The following is a 20,902-nucleotide window of genomic DNA, read 5'->3' on the forward strand; positions in this document are numbered from 1 at the left end:
AGAGATGCTGGATGTAGTCCTGTGGAACGGCTTGCCATACCATTTCCACCTGGCGCCTCAGTTGGACCAGCGTTCGTGCTGGACGTGCAGACCGCGTGAGACGACACTTCATCCAGTCCCAAACATGCTCAATGGGGGACAGATCCGGAGATCTTGCTGGCCAGGGTAGTTGACTTACACCTTCTAGAGCACGTTGGGTGGCACGGGATACATGCGGGCGTGCATTGTCCTGTTCCCTTGCCGGTCTAGGAATGGTAGAACGATGGGTTCGATGACGGTTTGGATGTACCGTGCACTATTCAGTGTCCCCTTGACGATCACCAGTGGTGTACGGCCAGTGTAGGAGATCGCTCCCCACACCATGATGCCGGGTGTTGGCCCTGTGTGCCTCGGTCGTATGCAGTCCTGATTGTGGCGCTCACCTGCACGGCGCCAAACACGCATACGACCATCATTGGCACCAAGGCAGAAGCGACTCTCATCGCTGAAGACGACACGTCTCCATTCGTCCCTCCATTCACACCTGTCGCGACACCACTGGAGGCGTAGGATGCTACGGTCTTGGCGTGCATCCGTGCGTCGCTGCGGTCCGGTCCCAGGTCGACGGGCACGTGCACCTTCCGCTGACCACTGGCGACAACATCGATGTACTGTGGAGACCTCACGCCCCACGTGTTGAGCAATTCGGCGGTATGTCCACCCGGCCTCCCGCATGCCCACTATACGCCCTCGCTCAAAGTCCGTCAACTGCACATACGGTTCACGCCCACGCTGTCGCGGCATGCTACCAGTGTTAAAGACTGCGATGGAGCTCCGTATGCCATGGCAAACTGGCTGACACTGACGGCGGCGGTGCACAAATGCTGCGCAGCTAGCGCCATTCGACGGCCAACACCGCAGTTCCTGGTGTGTCCGCTGTGCCGTGCGTGTGATCATTGCTTGTACAGCCCTCTCGCAGTGTCCGGAGCAAGTATGGTGGGTCTGACACACCGGTGTCAATGTGTTCTTTTTTCCATTTCCAGGAGTGTATATTCGATGTTAACAAATTTCTCTTCTTCACAAACGCTTTCCTTGCCATTGCCAGTCTACATTTTATACCCTCTCTACTTCAACCATCATCACTTACTTTGCTCTCCAAACAGCAAAACCATCTATTACTTTGAGTCTCTCACTTCCTAGTCTAATTCCCTCAGCATCATCTGATTTAATGTGACTGCATTCCATTATCCTCGTTTTGTTTTTGTTGATGTTCATCTTATATCCTCCTTTAAAAACACTGTCCATTCCATTCAACTGCTCTTCCAGGTCCTTTGCAGTCTCTGACAGAATTACAATGTCATCGCCAAACCTCAAAGTTTTTATTTCTTCTCCATGGATTTTAATTCCTACTCCAAATTTTTCTTTTTTTCCTTCACTGTTTGCTCATTATACAGATTGAACAACATCGGGGATAGGCTACAACCCTGTCTCACTCCGTTCCCAACCATTGCCCGTCGACTCTTATAGCTGCCATCTGGTTTCTGTACAAATTGTAAACAGCCTTTTGCTCCCTGTATTTGACCCCTGCCGCCTTCAGAATTTGAGAGTATTCCAGTCAACATTGTCAAAAGCTTTCGCTAAGTCTACAAATGCCAGAAAGGTAGGTTTGCCTTTCCGTAATCTATCTTCTAAGGTAAGTCGTAGAGTCAGTATTGCCTCATGTGTTCCAACATTTCTACAGTATCCAAACTGATCTGCCCCGAGGTCAGCTTCTACCAGTTTTTTCATTCATCTGTACAGAATTCATGTCAGTATTTTGCACCCATGACTTATTAAACTGACAGTTTGGTAATCTTCACACCTGTCAACACCTGCTTTCTTTGGGATTGGAATTATTATATTCTTCTTGAAGTCTGAGGGTATTTCACCTGTCTCATACATCTTGCTCACCAGATGGTAGGGTTTTGTCATGGTTGGCTCTCCCAAGTCTATCAGTAGTTGTAATGGAATGTTGTCAACTCCCGGGGCCTTGTTTCGACTGAGATCTTTCAGTGCTCTGTCAAATTCTTCACGCAGTATCATATGTCCCATTTCATCTTCATCTACGTCCTCTTCCATTTCCATAATATTACCCTCAAATACATTGCCCTTGTGTAGACCCTCTATATACTCTTTCCACCTTCCTGCTTTCCCTTCTTTGCTTAGAACCGGTTTTCCACATGAGCTCTTAATATTCATACAGGTAGTTCTCTTTTCTCCAAAGGTCTCTTTAATTTTCCTGTAGGCTGTATCTAACTTACCCCTTGTGATATATGCCTCTACATCCTTGCATTTGTCCTCTAGCCATCCCTACTTAGCCATTTTGCACTTCCTGTCGATCTCATTTTTGAGACATTTGTATTCTTTTTGCACCTGCTTCATTTATTGAATTTTTATATTTTCTCCTTTCATCAATTAAATTCAATATCTCTTATGTCACCCTGTGCCATACCCTTCACAAAAATAATGACATCATCCAGGTACACGATGCACTGGTGAGGTTTCAACCCCCTTAGCACTCAATCCAGCAAATGCTGAAGCGTTGCCAGATCTTTTTTCAACCCAAATGGCATTCTACAATATTGAAAATGAACCCAGGGGACCAAGAATGCTGTTTTCGGACAGATCTCTGGCTGCACCTCTATCTGATTGGTACCCATTCCTTGGATCTATGATAGAGGAGTACTTACATTGCCTCAAATTGTCAACATTCTCAGTAATGTTTGGGATCAGATATGCAATGGGTGTGGTTTTGCTGTTAAGATGTCTGTAATCACAACAGAATCTGTATCTTTTAGACCCATCCAGTGACTTTTTCAGTACAACTACAACGACTGCACACCAAGGACTAGTGCTTTTCTCTGTTACCCCATTTGCTAGCTGTTGCTCAATGAATTTTTCTAATACTGGTTGCATACATCGCAGTACATGGTAAGGTCTACAATTTACTGTTCCTGTAGGTATTGCTAGTAAATGTCCCCAAGGGTAAAACAAATCACCAAATTCAAACAATAATTTCTCCATTTCCAGCCTATCCATACCTCTAAGATATTCTATCTACCTACGCAATGCAATTTTATTGGCATTTTGCGTACTACCCAGGTGCACACTGGTTGGTTGGTTTAGAGTGAAAGGGACTAAACTGCATGGTCAAAAGTTCTTTCATCCATTAAGTGGCAAACCAGTAGTAGTCATCAAAGAAAGGAGTCGAAAGACAAATCCTGGAAAGCCTAGTGGGCAAAATGTGACACTAGGTCAGCCAAGTATGGCCACATCTGCTAGTACCTCTGCTAGTACCAGAGGGAGCACGTCAGGAAGATTAAGACGCCGTCTCAAGGGAGCCAAATTAGGGCAATCTATGAGTAAGTGGGCCACTGTCAGGTGGCTCCGCACCTGCAGTGAGGAGGATCCTCATGTCAGAAAATGTGGCCATGGGTCGGCCAATGCGGATAATACAGAGGATGGTGGATTCCCTGTGAGGAGCATACAGAGAAAACTTCCACATGGCCGTGGTCTCCTTAATTGTCCTCAGTTTGTTTGGGGAGATCAGGGCAGACCATTTTGAATTCCAGACTTCCAGCAATCAGTGGCATATAAACAACAGAAGGTCTGGTTCTGGGACCCCATTTCCAGAATCAGCATTCTGGTGGCCAGCTTGGCCAACTGGTCAGCTCAATTATTTTCTGAAATCCCAACATGACCAGGGGTCCAAACGAAAACAACTGGCTGCCTAGCTTGATGAAGGTCTGAGACAAAATCCTGGATAGCCAAAACCAGTGGGTGAGGAGAGCAGCATTGGTCTATAGCTTGAAGACTGCTAAGGGAGTCACTACAGAGCAGGATACTCTTGCCAGTGGCAGAACGAACATGTCTAAGGGCTAATTTAATGGCCGTCAATTCAGCAGTGAAGACGCTGCAGCTGTTTTGCAGAGAGTGGAGTTCATAGCACTGTACATGTGTGTATGCAGGTGCACAGTGACTGAGTCCCTATCCACATCATCCAGGACTTCCAAATTAGCTATCGACATTCCTTTGGTGACCTGTACTCCATTGATGCCAAAATTATCTAAATTCATGGGTGCTACCTTCCTGTCCAATTTCTCCTATATACATAATAAGCTTCTCCTTATGGGACAATGGTACCTTGAGGCACAATAACATGCAAACTAATTCTTAGTACTGTTGGCTGCAGTTTAAGTGGTTCACCCCAAGATTGGTGCACTTTGTGTTTGTACTTTGCTTGGCATGCTGTTTTTCAGAAAGTACAGCCTCAAGATCATGCAATAATCATCACATACTTGGGGCACGACTTTCATGCATTCCCAGAAACACTGAATCCCCACCTGAAAATTCACAAACACTGAGCTCAAAGACTCCGCATCACTATCTCTGACTCCACGTAAATTATACTGTGGAGGGTTCAATCACCTCTGACAGATGTGGTCCATACTTGTTACCAACACATAAGCCTCTGTGTCCAACTAAGACTTGTGTTTTCTACCCTTCATTATTCCCACTATGCTACAGTCCATCTTTGCATCAGTACCCATTGCACTGAAATTTATCAGGAACTCCGTGTAGTGGGCACTGGGTTTCCTTTTGCATTTAACACCTGCTTATTCAACCCTTGTGTCCACTTACCGTTGCTACAATCATGTTGGTGGTGTCCAGTCACACCACATCTACTACACTGAAGTCGGCAACATTGCCTGTACACATGTCTCATCTTCTCACATCTATAATACCTCAAGTAAGTGGAAAATATTCTTATCTTATCCCATATTCTTGTTACTACATCAATTTCTTCATACTCTGTGGCTAATCTGACTGCAGAGTACAAATACTTTGGGGTACCTATTCACAACCTTCTAGACATATCAGGTGGCAAGCCCCTCAAAGAGGTGTCCAATGCTCTCTGTTTTGCTTCATGGAGTATGACTCTTTTCCTCATCACTTTCCCCTAATACACACATCAAAAAAAGTTTTGCATCACCTCGGTTCCAAGAGTTCCAGAATCTGTACGGAAAATTGGAAGAGAGATCAACATAAACATCATTTCTGCCCTTTTTATTGCTCATGAAAACCACCCATTGCATGCTGTTCCACCATACAGTGCGACCTTCAGAGGTGGTGGTCCAGACTGCCGTGCACACCAGTACCTCTAACATCCAGTAGCACGTCTTCTTGCATTGATGCATGCCTGTATTCACTGTCACATACTATCCACAAGTTTATCAAGGCACTGTTGGTCCAGATTGTCCCACTCCTCAATGGTGATTTGACGTATATCCCTCAGGGTGGTTGGTGGGCCACGTCGTCCATAAACAACCCTTTTCAATTTATCCCATGTTCAATGGGGTTCATGTCAGGAGAACATGATGGCCACTCTAGTCAAGTGATGTCGTTATCCTGAAGGAAGTCATTCACAAGATGTGCATAATGGGGGCACCAATTGTTGTCCATGAAGACGAATGCCTTGCCAATATGCTGCCGATATGGTTGCACTATCGGTGAGAGGATGGCATTCACATATCATACAGCCATTACAGCACCTTCCATGACACCAGCAGCATAAGTTAGCCCCCACATAATGCCACCCTAAATCATCAGGAAACCTCCACCTTGCTGCACTAGCTGGACAGTGTGTCTAAGGTGTTCAGCCTGACTGGGTTGCCTACAAACACGTCACCGATGATTGTCTGGTTGAAGGCATATGTGACACTCATCGGTGAAGAGAATTTGATGCCAAAGCATTATTTAACATGGTGGCAGTGCTGTCAGGGTTCCTCCAAGCCAGAATCCGTAGGTAGCCTGAACGAGGCATGTCATCAACAGTTCCTGTCTCTCTATAACTCCTCCATGTCTGAACAACATCACTTTGGTTCACTCCAAGACACCTGGACACTTCCCTTGTTGAGAGCTCTTCCTGCCACAAAGTAACAATGCGGACGTGATCAAACAGCGGTATTGACCATCTAGGCATGGTTGAATTACAGACAACACCAGCCGTGTACCTCCTTCCTGGTGGAATGACTGGAACTGATTGACTGTTGGACCCCCTCCATCAAATGGGCGCTGTTCATGCATGGTTATTTACATCTTAGGGCGCGTTTAGTGACATCTCTGAACAGTCAAAGGGACTGTGTCTGTGATACAATATCCACAGTCAACATCTGTCTTCAGGAGTTCTGGGAACTGGAGTGATGCAAAACTTTTTTTGATGTGTGTACATATGTCTGCAAAATAACTTTCTGTAGTCTTTCTGAAAAATTCTCTACCAACTCATTAGGCTTCTTTGACATACTACCCAACTACTCGTGAAAAAACCTCATGCTGTTTTGCTTCTTGTACCTCTGTAATGTGTGGTTTTTCTGGTCATCAAATGCCTATGTGCCTCTTACTCCCCCTGTACATCTGGCACACATATTGGCTAACTGTAACTTTGTGTCGCCTGTAATAACTGTTCCTGTAGCCCCCCCCCCCCCCCCCCCATATTACCTGCTAACTGCAGGTCACCCAAAATACACATTATATGTTCAGTCGACTTCCCAACAAAGGACATGATCAAACTGGCTGTGGCTGAATCTAATAATAGATTACTCAGCCAATTCCAATTCTTCCTCCCTAGCTGCAAGCCTATTATGCAAGTATGTATTTTCTGGTTTAGCTGTGCCATTTCATTAACCAATGATTTAACTACCTCCTGACTAGTGACACTACACACTTAATCTCCAGTATACACTAAGAGATACAAAATTCACTTACAAGAGGACGTACGACCCCACACACATTTATATCTTACATCTTATCATTACCCATCCTGACTCTGTGCATTACTAACCATATGTTCAAAGCAACAGCAGTTAACACAAATTACTGGTACTCACCCCTCATACGATGCAGAATGTTCTCAGAAGTTTCAGTTACATACCTCACAGATATATACAATGCTCCTCCATATTACCACAGAACTGTGAAAAATCAGCCAGTTCCCCAGGCTGTACAAATGTAAACCTCAAATCCCTGTCCATCACATGCTGCATGCCCTCTACGCATAATAAAACTGAAAAAAAACAATAGTCTGCTCACTCACCCCACTGTTCGACGAAACTGCATGCTTTGGTTGCGAAGCCATGCTGCGTGGAGGTCGACTGTGCTGGTACCAGTTGCCAGACAAGGTCCACAAGTACTTCTGATAACATTCTATAGCAATCCAGTGTGAGTAAGGCCAATGGTGCAGATGGGGTCAAGTGGCGGATTGTGGAGGTGATGGTGCTAGGGTTAGCTAGGAAAACTCTGCTGCAAAATAAAACATAATTTGTTTGCCTTGAATTAAAATGCTGGAATAACAGTACATAGAATTTTATTCCATTTCTTTATGTACAAGATATTAATGAGAGTGTTAGGTTTCTTGTATATTCACTTGCAAAATCAACAACCAAATACAATACAATACAATACTTATAGTATTAAGGCACTGAAGCACATTTGCTACTTCTTATTGCTACTTCAGTTTAGTCTCATTATGATTATCCGAAGCTCTGATAATCTGGTATTATTTATTCATATTTACGACACAGTAAATTCATGAGGTTACAAAAGTGAATGTACTCAGTTTTACATAAATTGTGAATCCACCTATAGAGACTACCACAATAACTCTCATGGACATTTCATTTACCATTGATCCAAATATACTGACCACCATGTATTCAACTAATCGTTGTCTGGTATATTTAGTGGTAATATTGGCATCATAAAAAAAGAACCTGTTAGGCTTCATAATCTGAGATGTGGCTATTGTATACACAGGGTGAAAAGTATTTAAACCGACAAACTATGGGAGGTTGCAGGGGACATCAAAACAAATATTTTTCCCTAATGTCATTTTTTCCTATGAGGATTATTTAAGCCGGTGGAGGGCATATTAAGCTCTTCAGTTGTTAGAGGGCGTATTACGCTCTTCAGTTGTAGGCAACTGCTGTCCACCAATGTAGTAGTGCATTGTCTCTGTTTACTAATGGAGCGATACACCTGGAGTGAGTACACTGATATGGTTGGTGCATACTGTGTAGCGCACGACAACGGACGAGCTGCACAGCGGGTTTATCAACAACAATATCCTAATCACCGTATCCCGGATCATACGACCTTTGCTGCCGTGTACCAACGACTGCTTGAGACCGGGTCATTTAGCAGATTACCTGGACAGGGACACCGTCGCACGGTAAGAACACTGCAATTTGAGGAAGCTGTCTTGCAGCATGTGGAGCGGGATTTTTCAATCAGCACTTGTGAAATTGCACGTAACATGGGGACGAATCAGACGAATGTAAGAACAGTCCGTCGAGAGCAATTGTTACGTCCATTTCACTTACAGTGTGTCCACAACCTGGAACCAGTTGATTGTCCACCCAGAGCACAGTTCCTCTACCGGTTTAAATACTCCTCATAGGAAAAAATGACATTAGGGAAAAATATTTGTTTTGATGTCCCCTACAACCTCCCAGAGTTTGTCGGTTTAAATACTTTTCACCCTGTATAGTAAAAATGTGTGTGGTCCTAAGATGAAATACCACAGTATATTAAAAAAGCATGATGTAATTTCTACTCAAGTCTTTCAATGTGTAGCATATGGATCTATTGAAAGTTCATTCAGATTTGCACAGTCAAATTCTTCAAATCACCCTGAGAATGCTATTTGATTTTTCATCATCATTTAACTATTTCTTCATATGGATGCTGAGTTAACAAGATGCATGTTCACTGAAGAGGTTTTTGTGATATCTCTGAAGTGACTGGAAAAGTGTATTATTTTTGTTACAGTACATCTTTTTCACAATGTTTCACCTTACTAAAATGAACTACTTAAAAAATATGAATGATGAAACTCCACAGTAACTTACCATTTTCTTCATCACAATCAAGTGTTCGTGTTTACATGTGGGGCAAATTCAAAGTACTTGTCTTTATAGTCCACATGCCCACAATTTGGACATCTCATTGAGCATATCTGGTCCTAATGTTTGTGATTTTAAATTACAGAATTGTTTTAGGGTATATGATTACAATAATTGTATCGGAATCATTTGAAAATTATGTTTGTCCATCACAATAGTAAATGGCTGAACAAATGAGTTAAACAAGTGTAGCTGTGGCAACACATTTTTCCTTTTTCTTGTTTTACCCCAAGCAATTATTAATATTTTTTATGTTACCACATTGAAGGCTATGATAACATTTTAGTTCAGCCTCTCTGAGAGTGATGTGTTATATTATGAGACTATCTATGCCTATAAGGGAAAAATAAGCTTCCATTTTTTCACTTTTCATAATCAGACCTAGGTGAGCAATTGATTTTGAGACTGTTTATGATGGTTTTGATTGCACTATATAAATTTGTAGTAATCTCTCTTTTACTGAATGTTTTTGAGATTGCTTACTGCATTGCCCTTTCTCATGAGCTCACCACATCAAATTTCTCAGTTATATTTGTGTAGAAAATATAAGAAATTGCTATGTATGTATTATTAGCTACCATTTTCTCTAAGAAATTTGTTTCTTGGTTAAGCTGGCAGTATTCTTTTTATTACTGTCTCTTTCCCAGTATTCATGCTTTTAAAATATTATTATAGCAATTAGTTTCAGATATAACACGCATATTTTTAAATTTGTGATAATACTTCTCATTGTAACATGTATTATCTGAAACAAAGACTCCACTATTGCTTTGGTGAGTCATTACGTAAAATTCCCTTCTTATGATACAATATTTTTGTTTCTTTTAAGAGCTTTCATTTTCCTACTGTTGCAATGGTGCCATTGCCATATTTTATAGTTTACAAAGTTGTTTAAAATTTTCCAAATTTGTGTCATACTTTGTCCAGTTCATACAAAAAAACTATTTTCTAAAAAAGTTTGATAGGGCGGAACTGGTCAATTAATCTAGTTTTGTTCAATGTCAGCATGCCAAAAGTAGTTGTTATTAACTGTAATTTAGTGTATATTTCAATCAGATTCTTTATTTATGGGTGGTCAGATGTCTGACACACCGGTTGTGTTCTGACATACGAATATGTTGCCTGTTATTATTCTACTGCCGCATACAACTTTGAGGGTTAGTGTAGAAATGATACATATAATAATCCTGTACTTTCACATGATAATCAAAACATTTCACTCTGTTAATACTGGATCCCCATGTATTATCATTTGCTAAATTTTCCTGACATTTAAAACATTAAAATGTCAATTTTTCCCAGTAAAGACATGTAGAATAATGTCGTGGGGCTACTCATCTTTAAGAGAGAAAAAATTAATTTGTCAAAAACATGTTATAAGAATAATAAGAATAATTTTCACAGTGGGTATCTGTAGTCATTGCCTCTGTGCTTAAATGATATACAAACATACCTATCTGTATCACACCAGATATACAGCAACACACTATCTAATACACAGAAAATAGATGTACACTCTAACCACTTGATAGTTCCCAATTCCAGTCCAAGCTGGATTGTTGCAGATTGTAGATCCCACCAAGAGAATAACCTCGATTTTCCAGGGTAAAGTAAATCCACCAATAATCCGTAGAACAATAATCCAAAACATAGTCGAGTTGAAATACAGAAAACAGCCAGGTCACAAATATACAGTTTAAGTGGGATAGAGACTTTACAGAGCATGGTTCGAAGTGTCTTACAGCAGCCTGGTGGCTGGATTTTATCTCTGACTTGACATTAGCAACAAAATCCAGGTGATGGCATGCTGGCACCCCTTACCGGCTGCCGGAGGAGTCATTAATAGCAGACATAACAGGATACCAACCTTGTGTTGGGTGAGGTGACATAGCATCCCTCTCCCCTTTAATCACCACATAGGCTGAAACTGTCCATCAGCAGTGTGATTGTCGTACTGGTTGAGGGGAGGTGCAGGTGTGCAAGTCACCTGAAGGTTTGCTGTCTGTCTTGCCGTCTGGTGTGTGCCATGGTGCTGATGCTGAAATTAGCTGCAACTGTTGTTTTGGTCCATACTGAAAGTCAGTGGAGCTACAGGTGGATGTGTGTCCCTTTCCATGAGGGAGCAGCTCCAACTGTGCCAAGCCTGGGGACGAGAGTCTGCCAGGCATCAGAATTTATATTGATCTGGCTCTGAGGGCCACGATGGTGTTCTGAGAGCAGAAATCCTGCAACATACTAGGTGAAAATTGTGTGTCATTGTCTGCAATGATTGTTTCTTGGGGCCCCTTCAATGGTAAATTTTTTCTGCAAGGTGCATTTTTCCCCTTGCTGTGGTATCTGACATTCAAACTACCAAAGGAAACTTGGAAAATAAGTCTGTGATGATGAGCCACATCTTTCTGAGGAAGGGTCAGAGTCCATACGGATGCACTCCAGTGGGTGCAGAGGCATTGGTGAGGTGTGGAACTGTTGAGGGGTGCTGACTGGGTCGATGCATAGGTTGTGCGTCCTCTCGACACCCCGCACATAGCCCAGCCAGTAGGGACACCCTGCTAGTAGCTTCATCTGTGTCATCCCTCAGTGGTCAATGTGCAGGAGGTTTATGTTCTGCTGATGTAGTGGCAGCAGAATAAACACATGACAGTCATTGTTGCCCTGTTTCAACATCAGTATTCCATGTACCATCTGAATCCTGTTTTTTAGGGAAAAATTTGTGTGGAGTTCTGGAATGGCGTGAGGAGAGAGGAATTCCATCCAACCTTGCTGATTGCATTTCGTAACTTGTTTGAGGATAAGGACCTCAGATGTCTCCTCCATAATTATGAATGCAGTGGCAAGAAACTGTTGTAGGTGGTCTTGTGAGGTGTCATCTTGTTTGCAAATGCAGTGTTTCTCGAGAGTCATATATGGGATGTGGCCCCATAGGTAGTCTGTATAAGATGTTTTGACTGGTCATAGGTCGAACACTTGAAACCCAATCCAGATAAAACTCATGTGTGTATTCCACCTACACAATAAGGAGGCAAGAAGAACATCACCTGGAAAGGACATAAATCACTGTGTTCATCCGAGATGCCTAGGGTTAAAATTGAATTGTGCTTTAACTTACAAACAACATCGTATAGACACCAGACAGAAAGTATGCACCAGGAACAATCTCATCTGCAAAACTGACAAACACAATGTGGAGAGTGCAGTCCAGAGTACTCTGCACATTGGCTGTTGCTCTATGTTTCTCTGCTGCAGAGTACACTGCTCTAGTCTGGAGGAGCTCTGCAAGTGCTAATCAAGTTGATGTGGCTCTTCATGAGACAGGCCGCATAGTTACAGATTGGTGTTACAGATTGCCTAGCACCAACTACAATCAATGAGATCTTTCCACTCATGGCAGTAGTTCCTCGAACTGTAAGAAGACAGGTAGCAACAGAGATTGGAAAGAAGATGCAATAAACTGATCCAAGGCATCCATTGTTTGGAAGTCATACTTATCTATCATGATTAAAAATCAATCAAGGAAAAACTTCCTTCAACATCAGCACAAGCTTTGCAACCTGGTTTGAGGAGAACAAAGCCCCCTGGAGGATTATGGACAACAGAATAGAATGATGCCGTCTCCTATACAGGGCTTGGATGATCCTAGACAGATTGGAAACAAGAGTGACAAGTTGCACAACTAATTTGAAAACATGAGGTATCAGTGATTAACTTTGTAAACGTGGGGTGCGACAGGCCTCTGAACACTTGTTAGTTTGCAGTAATCTAAGCAAATGCTGTGACACTGAATACTTGTTTGTCACAAATGACTGCACCATTCTGGCAGAACACTAAACTCAGAAAGGTGAAATTCTCTTGATCATTAATATTACATTGTAGCTTTAGGATTGTATTGTGTTTAAAAATTTTTTGAACTTGGATACCTCACCTGGTGACCTGTGATTTATTCACTTATCTGAGCCCAAAAAACAAAAAAGGGCAATATGATCCTATAACTACAGTGTAATATTAGTGATCAAGAGAATTTTACCGCTTTGTGAGTTCAGTATTCAGCAGTCAGAATGGCACATTCATTTGTTTAGCAAAAAAAATCTGGACATCCTGGATACCTGAAACCAGACATAACTATAATGGGGTGTTTATACATGATGGGACGAATTCGTTAAGGAGCAGCAGTGAGGAAGAAATGGCAAGCGAAACAAGAAACATGATTCATTCTGCAAGAAATATGTATGCAGGATCTCGTCTGATACTTAGCAGAATCATAAACAGAAGGTCGGTGAGTGAAAAATATATCGCCAAAATAAACTGTGCTCTTAAAGAACAATGTGATCGTCTTGGGGCAATTTTTATAGACCCAAACAAATTCCTATGTGAAAACTCACTAGCGAAGGATGGCTTGCATTTAAATAGACTGGGGTCTGTAACGTTCAGCAGAATGTTTGCAGATGTCTGCAAAATCATTAGATGCAAGGGAAACTAATATGGCCTGAAGGGGATGAAAAATCATACACTCCAGCTGGAAAAGAAAAATATAAGCACCATACAAAAAAAGACGATACTAAAGAATTTGCCCCAGAATACAGCTCACAACATGTAAACCAACAAAAGAAAAATTACATAAAAGTACGTCATCAAAATATTCAATACTTTGGTAACAAAAAATTAGAAGTAGAAGTACTCCTGAGTGAAGTAAGACCAGACATATTATGCATAAGTGAACATGGACTAACTGAAAGTAAAATACATAATGTGGCAATAAAGGACTACAAACTAGCTAGTTACTTCTGCAGATCTAAATATAAGGGTGGTGGCGTTTGTATATATATTAAAACAGGTACTCTATCAAAGAATGTAAACAGTGAAGCTGCTACATTTCCCATAGCTAGAGAAAAAGACTTTGAAGTTACTGGTATAGTGGCAGAGGATTTTAGAGTGTTTTGTGTGTACAGGTCACCATGTGGCAATATTAGCATCTTTCTAAAAAAAAGTTGCTAGCTTATTGAGAATGAATATGAAGAGAAATCTTATTATATGTGGAGACTTCAACATTGACATGGGAAAAGACACAAAAATAAGACAGGATTTTGAAGAATTGTTAATACAGCATAACATGAAAGTGACAATAACTGCACCAACAAGAGTGACTTCACAAAGTGAGACAATTATTGACAACATAATTACTAATATGTGTAACTATGAGTCACATGTAGTTCAGACAGAAATATCTGATCATCATGGACAACTAATCAGCTTTTGCAGAAGTAATGACACAGTATCAGAACCAAAACAAACAACCGAAGAAATTAGGATCATCAGTGAACAAAATATCAACATCTTTAGAACAATGTTAAGTAAGGAAACCTGGAATGAAACCCTACAGGCCCAGAGTGTAAATGAAAAATATGATGCATTTATTTCAACAATTAAGTACCATTTTAATGTAGCATTTCCCAAAGTAAAGAGACAAGAAAGGCATCAAGATCAAACACAGTGGATTACGAGTGAAATACTAGAACAGTGAAGGAAGTTTCAGGACGTGAGACGGATGGGCGAAGCTGAAAACTATAAAATGTTAAAAAAGAAGTATAGAAAAACAATAAGAGAAGTGAAAGCAAGAGCAATTGACACCACTATAGCGAACTCAAAAAACAAGGCAAAGGCAGTTTGGAATGCAATCAATGCTGAAAGAAAGGACAAAGATTGGTCAAACAAAGAAGAAGGTATTAGGTCAATTACAGTAGACAACACAGTGGTCACAGATGGTATGGAAATAGCAAACATACTGAATAATAACTATATCAGTGTAGTAGAAAACCTAAAATTGGAAAGAAATAGTCAAAAACAGAAGGGTATTAAGGTACCAAAAAGATTATGCAGTACTATGTTCTTAAGACCAGTCACGGAAGATGAATTGCGGAAAACTATACAGAAACTGAAGTCCAAGAAATCAGCTGGTGATGATGAAATATCAAATCATGTAATAAAGCTGGTATGTGAGGAGATAATAACACCACTGCTGAACATAGCAAACTGTTCTTTCAGAGATGCATTTTTTCCAGAAAAACTGAAGATAACGAAGGTAGTGCCAGTGTACAAGAAAGGGTGTAAGGATGATCCCAACAACTACAGACCAGTTTCACTGATATCAGGTTTCTCAAAAATCCTAGAAATGCTAATGTATACCAGATTAGTTAACTATTTGGACAAAAATAACATTCTCATGACCTCACAACATGGTTTCAGAAAGGGTAAATCTACAGAATCAGCAATTGTCAGTCTAACAGAATACATTTTACAGTCCTTAGATGAGAAAAAGGTTGTCTCTGCAATGTTTCTGGATCTTTCAAAGGCATTTGATACCATTGAGCATGAAATGCTGATACAAAAATTAAGCAACTATGGCATTCGGGGGCAACCAGGTGAATGAATAAAATCATACTTGTGCAACCGCAAGCAGTATGTATCAATAGGAAACTCGTACCAACCAGAAAACAAATCCATCAAATATGGAGTGCCGCAGGGTTCGGTAATGGGGCCATTGTTATTTAATGTATTTGTTAATGATATGGGTGTTGAGGAGGAAGAAAAGAAAATATTGTATGCTCATGACATGACAATACTAAATAGTGACCAAAATATGGAACAGCTTGAGAGAAGAGCATACATATCTGCAAATGTCACAGCTCAATGGCTGTTGGAAAATGAACTGGTTATAAATCTAAAAAAGACTATGTATGCAATGTTTAAAAACAAGGAAAAGGCTGTAGACATGGATTTAGAGGTTGATGGAACAAGGCTGGAAGAAGTAGAATCTGCTAGATTCTTAGGTATTCTTGTGGATAATGAACTGAAATGGAAAAAACATATTAATAATGTCTGTAAGAAACTGAGCTCTGTCATATTCTTAATGATGCAGCTATCACAGTATTCAGACAAGAACCTTCTGTGTACAGTGTATCATGGACTTTTCGAACCATACTTACAGTATGGAGTGACTGTGTGGGGAAACTCAAACAAACAAGAGACAAAACGAGTGTTCACATTACAAAAAAAAGCAATTAGGACCATTTTAAGAAGAAAGACCTCTGAAACATGCAGAAACTGTTTCAAGAATTTAGGTATCTTAACTTTTTCATCGTTGTATATATACAAAACAATAATGTACATCACAAAAGGTAGTGAGGACTGGATTACAAATGCTAGTGTACACATCCACAATACAAGAAAGAAGAATGAAGTACGGAGCATACCCCACCGACTGGCAATGCTAGAAAAAGGACCCCAGTACTCTGGTATCAGACTACTAAGAAGTCTGCCCAAAACCCTGCAAGATAGTGTACTTCACAATGACTTTGCAAAGAAACTTAAAGACTATTTCATTGAAAAAGAGTTTTACAGTGTTGCAGAATACTTATGCCATTAAATTTGTATATATTGTTACTCATTATCAGTGATGTAAAAATGTAAGCTAAATGTGTGGAAAAATAAGTGATAAAGAATTTTAATGCTTTGACATGTCCTATATTACACGTACATTTACTGTACACAATGTAATCTTACAGGATCAAATAAAATTCAATTCAATTCAACCTCTTCCTGCTGCTGTTATGAGGTTGGGTAATAGAGGGGCTATGTGAAGACTAAGTCAAATACTTGTGCCACTACTGATTTGCTTTTTGGGCTTTGATCAAAATAATACTGAGCTGCTTCAAAAGCTGTTGCTACTTCTTGGCACTTCTTTGGGGTTGCTACTTGTTGACATGTCTTTGAGGGCAGGATTTTTTAACTGAAATGCCTGTGCACAAACCTCTTTATCGGGCACACAGGTAATTACTAAATCACACAGTAATAATTCAGCATAGGATTGTTTACAGTTCTGATTTTCACACAAAAATCAACACTTATGGGTCAGCCCACTGAGATCAGCTGCTCATGCAGCACATGACTGATCCAACTTCTTGTGACAATGAAAAAATGTATGCCTAGTTGTCACAACTAGAGCTGGATTTATCGAGGGGGATGTAATTTTTGTAGAAGGCACAGAAAAGTACTTCATTTAGTAACATTGGTTATGATACTTGCCTGGAAGTGGAGCTGCAGACATCTGTAGTATGAGTTCCAGTCTTTGTCTTCTGGATGAAATGGCGGCAGTGATGGAGGGGGGAGTGGGGGGGGATGTCTTAGCTTGATGAACTGTTGTGGTATAAGCTGTTGCTGCTTCTGTTCTTCCAGAATTTGCTTTTGTAGCTCTTCTTGTTGTGCCTGGTATTGCATTTGAGGTCACAGCTGTTGCTTTCATTGTTGTTCTTGTTGAGCCTACTGTTTCATTTGAAGTTGTAGCTATTGCTGCCACAGTTTCATAAATTCCGGATCCATGATCACTAAACTTAGTCCGTTGCCCTCACATACAGTCTATACTCTGTTCACATAAGAATAAACCTTACGTAAACAAACAGAAATGCGATGACTGGTCAGAAGCTGTAGCGCATGTACACTGGTGTCGTTACGCTCTTGGAAGTAGGTCCTACTTATGTATTAGATATGTTATTACTAAGTTACATTAAATGAAGCTTAAAGATATTCTAATGTATTAACAGCCATTAATCATGCTTTAGCTATGGTTTTTTTTTTTAATTTCAAAAATCATGTACAGTCACATTCTCTGTACTATTGTGCTCTCATTGTCGTTGTGTTAATAGAAAGTATGACAATGGCTGAGGCTGCTTCCTGCACCATAGTGAAACACCTGTGTGGAGCACTGTTAATAAGTGCTGAGAAATAGGTTGTTTTTCATAAATTTACATAAAAAAATCAGCTCCGAAGTTTTCCGAAGGACTGTATTTGATACAGTTGACATACAAATACATGTTAGCTGTGTAGTGGGATCAGTAGTGTGGTAGATTGGTAATCTAATTCATGGATCGCTGGTTCAAATTTCACCTTGGTCACCTTTTTTTTGTCCAATATGAAATACCTACATCTCTTAATTCTAAAATTCATCACCATTTTTTTATGAATAATGCACCTCCTTGTTTCTTAATTACACATTGCATGCAAAATTTCTCTTTTCATTTCAAATACAAATTCTTAATTATCGATATTTTATGAAAGATTGTTAATAAAGGTTGCTTAAATTGAGGAAATATAACAATTTCATTTTTAGGACAAAAATGAAAAACCAGATACTCTTTATTTGGACTATGTCCATTGTTTTATACCACAGATGTAATCTCACATGAACCGAAGTAATGAGTGTCATACAAACACGAAAAACAGTGATTTTCACAGCATTGAGCACACCAAACAAATGCTGCATTTTTTACATTTGCCACTGTACCATTACAATATGAACACAACAAAGCTGATCTGGAGCCAAGTTAAGGGTTTTGTTGCAAGAAATAACAAGACTGTTAAGCTGCCAGATCTACTGGAACTATCGCACACAGCTCTTCCACATGTCGCTGCTGAACGCTGGTGGGATTACGACAGCACTTCATAAAAGGAGAGGAGAAAATGCAGTGCCTAGGTGGCTGCGTGGATTCTGTTGTTGATCAACTTGTTATCAATGTAGCAGATGACCGTTCCAGAGCTGAAATTTATTTCTCAGTTTCAAATAAGGAATGAGCTAAGAGATTACCAGAAGAATGACTGTATTTAATACCTGAAGTGGCTTCAGTATTGAACAGTACGGTGAAATCCCTGCAGCATGCTTTTGCATTACACATAGCTCACTCAGAAGAATTACCCTGTGTTTAAGTTAGGAATTTTCTTCACTCTTGTTTGTAATTGGAATACTATGTTAGGTGAGAACTAGAGCATTTTATGGTTATCGTCTGGTCACCTAAGAAGCGTGTGGTAGTGCTAGAGTTTTGCCAAATATTATTTCATTCTCTTTAAAAATCAAACAACATTTAAATATATATTGCTTCTCTGCTCATCTCTTTTTACGTCTGAAGTACAACTGCTCACATCATTGCAGGTTAGCTGGACCAGATGGCTGGCCAGTGTTGTCCAAGTTAAATGTGCCGGTAATGCCAGCAAAGCTTTTTTCCTGGATTATCGCTCAGTCTGTGTGCATGTAATACAGCATAAAACATATCCATATGTTCGTACTTGAGACTTTACTGGACACAGCTTGGCTTCTGCTCCACATGAAATGAAATCCAATGAGATTCAAGCAAATGTGGAAGAATACAAGGTGTAATGTTTACATCAGATTTATTCTTATGATGAACAGAGTATAACTTTGAATCCTCATCACGAATGTTACACCTGCTATGGTGCAACAGTCTCTTTATCACGCAGAAAATATGGAAACATAGTTCACAATTCCAGTCAGCACCAGGTTGTTGTGAATTATAAAACCCACTAAGAGACTAATTTGGACAGTCCAGAAAATCCGCCAGTTATTAGTAGTGGCCTTTTACAAGTCATTTAACTTTGTAATTTATAATACACTCTGTGTAAATGAAGAGGCTAGGCTATGAAGGATGCATGTCTGACATGTGCTATTGCAGAGATTTCACATTTTGTCACAAAATAACACTGCAACAAAAAAGTCTAAACCCTCCTAAAACATCAAGACATATTTGCATGATGCTCAGGAATAAATGATGGATCTTGGACTGTTAGGGTCACATATTTTCATTTTCAAAGCAAAACAGAAAAACAGATATTAAGACAAGCAATAGATTATAGTTGAAGTGGTGGTACAGATACAACTCATGTAATGGCTTACAGAAGATGTAATGCACAAAAGTGGGACTAAAATGGAAGAGAAGGAAAAAGAGAAAACCAAAACTGAAAAACAGTAAAATACACATACCTTTAAAAAATACAGCAAAGTAAATAAAACCATTCGTTTGAGATGACAGCATAAGAAAGGAAAAGAGACTATCAAATACCAATGCTGGACATAAGAAATAAATATACTCAGGTTCAGAAAAAACAGAAAACCTTGAACGACTAGAGACAGGATGTTCATATTCACAGGACATGTACATTAGTATGTTCTGAAGAACTGATCGGCATTTGAACCATGTCAGCCCACGAAATCGATGTCAACATCAATATCGTGGCACAACACCATCTACCATCAAAATGTGCCAGCAGCTCTAGTTGTCACTATAAACCAAAGGTAAGGGATCAGTGTGATGTGAGAAAGCATGCAAGATGCTTCACAGATGTAGTCAAATCAGTGAGTTTGAAAGGGTGCACATTATTGGCATGAGAGAAATTGATGCAACCATCTAGGAAATAGCTGCATATATGGGACAAAGTGTTTCAGCAGTGCAACAGGTGTGTGCAGAATAGTTCACAGAAGGCCATAGAACACGATGAGGTGGGTCAGGTTGCATCACCCAGACCAGCCCCTGAGAAGATCGGCACCTCCTCCGAATGGCATTGCAGGACAAATCTGAATCCTCTTCACATCTGGCACAACAGTGGAACAGTGTAACACATCATACACTATCAGGGGTGACAGTCTGTCGCAGTTTGTTATGGCATAGGTTATGTGCTCATTGTCCTCATCTCTGCCTGCCTTAGATGAATGTGCAGAATTATGCTAGACAGCAATGGTGTATGGAACGACATCACTGGGGACACAAATGGTGTCAGATAGTGTTTTCAGATGAAGCCAGGTTCTGTTTGTTTGAAGATGTTGACCGCATTTTGGTTCACTGCAGATAGGGGGAGCAGCATCACGGTGACTGCATTCGCACAAGACGTACAGCGCCAACTCGAGCCTTACGGTGTGTGGTGCTATTGGGTACAACCACAAATCACAGTTGGTGCAATGTCCAGGGGACTGTGACCAGTATGACCTACGTGAATGGCATCCTGCAACCCATAGCCATACCCTTTCTGCACAACACCCTAGATGCCATTTTTCAGCAAGAAAATGCACGACCACATGTTGCTGCGTG

General features: G+C 40.4%; 1 long non-coding RNA gene across 1 annotated transcript in view; it reads right to left on the minus strand.

Annotated features, from left to right (window-relative positions):
* Positions 1-20,902, minus strand: part of LOC124721178 — a 91,743-nt gene that overhangs the window by 6,094 nt on the left and 64,747 nt on the right. The window contains exon 2 of the long non-coding RNA XR_007006287.1: positions 7,112-7,317. This is a non-coding gene — a long non-coding RNA (uncharacterized LOC124721178). The remainder of the gene's footprint in view (positions 1-7,111; positions 7,318-20,902) is intronic.

Source organism: Schistocerca piceifrons, chromosome X, assembly GCF_021461385.2.
Source record: "Schistocerca piceifrons isolate TAMUIC-IGC-003096 chromosome X, iqSchPice1.1, whole genome shotgun sequence".
In the NCBI taxonomy this organism is placed as follows: Eukaryota; Metazoa; Arthropoda; class Insecta; order Orthoptera; family Acrididae; genus Schistocerca; species Schistocerca piceifrons.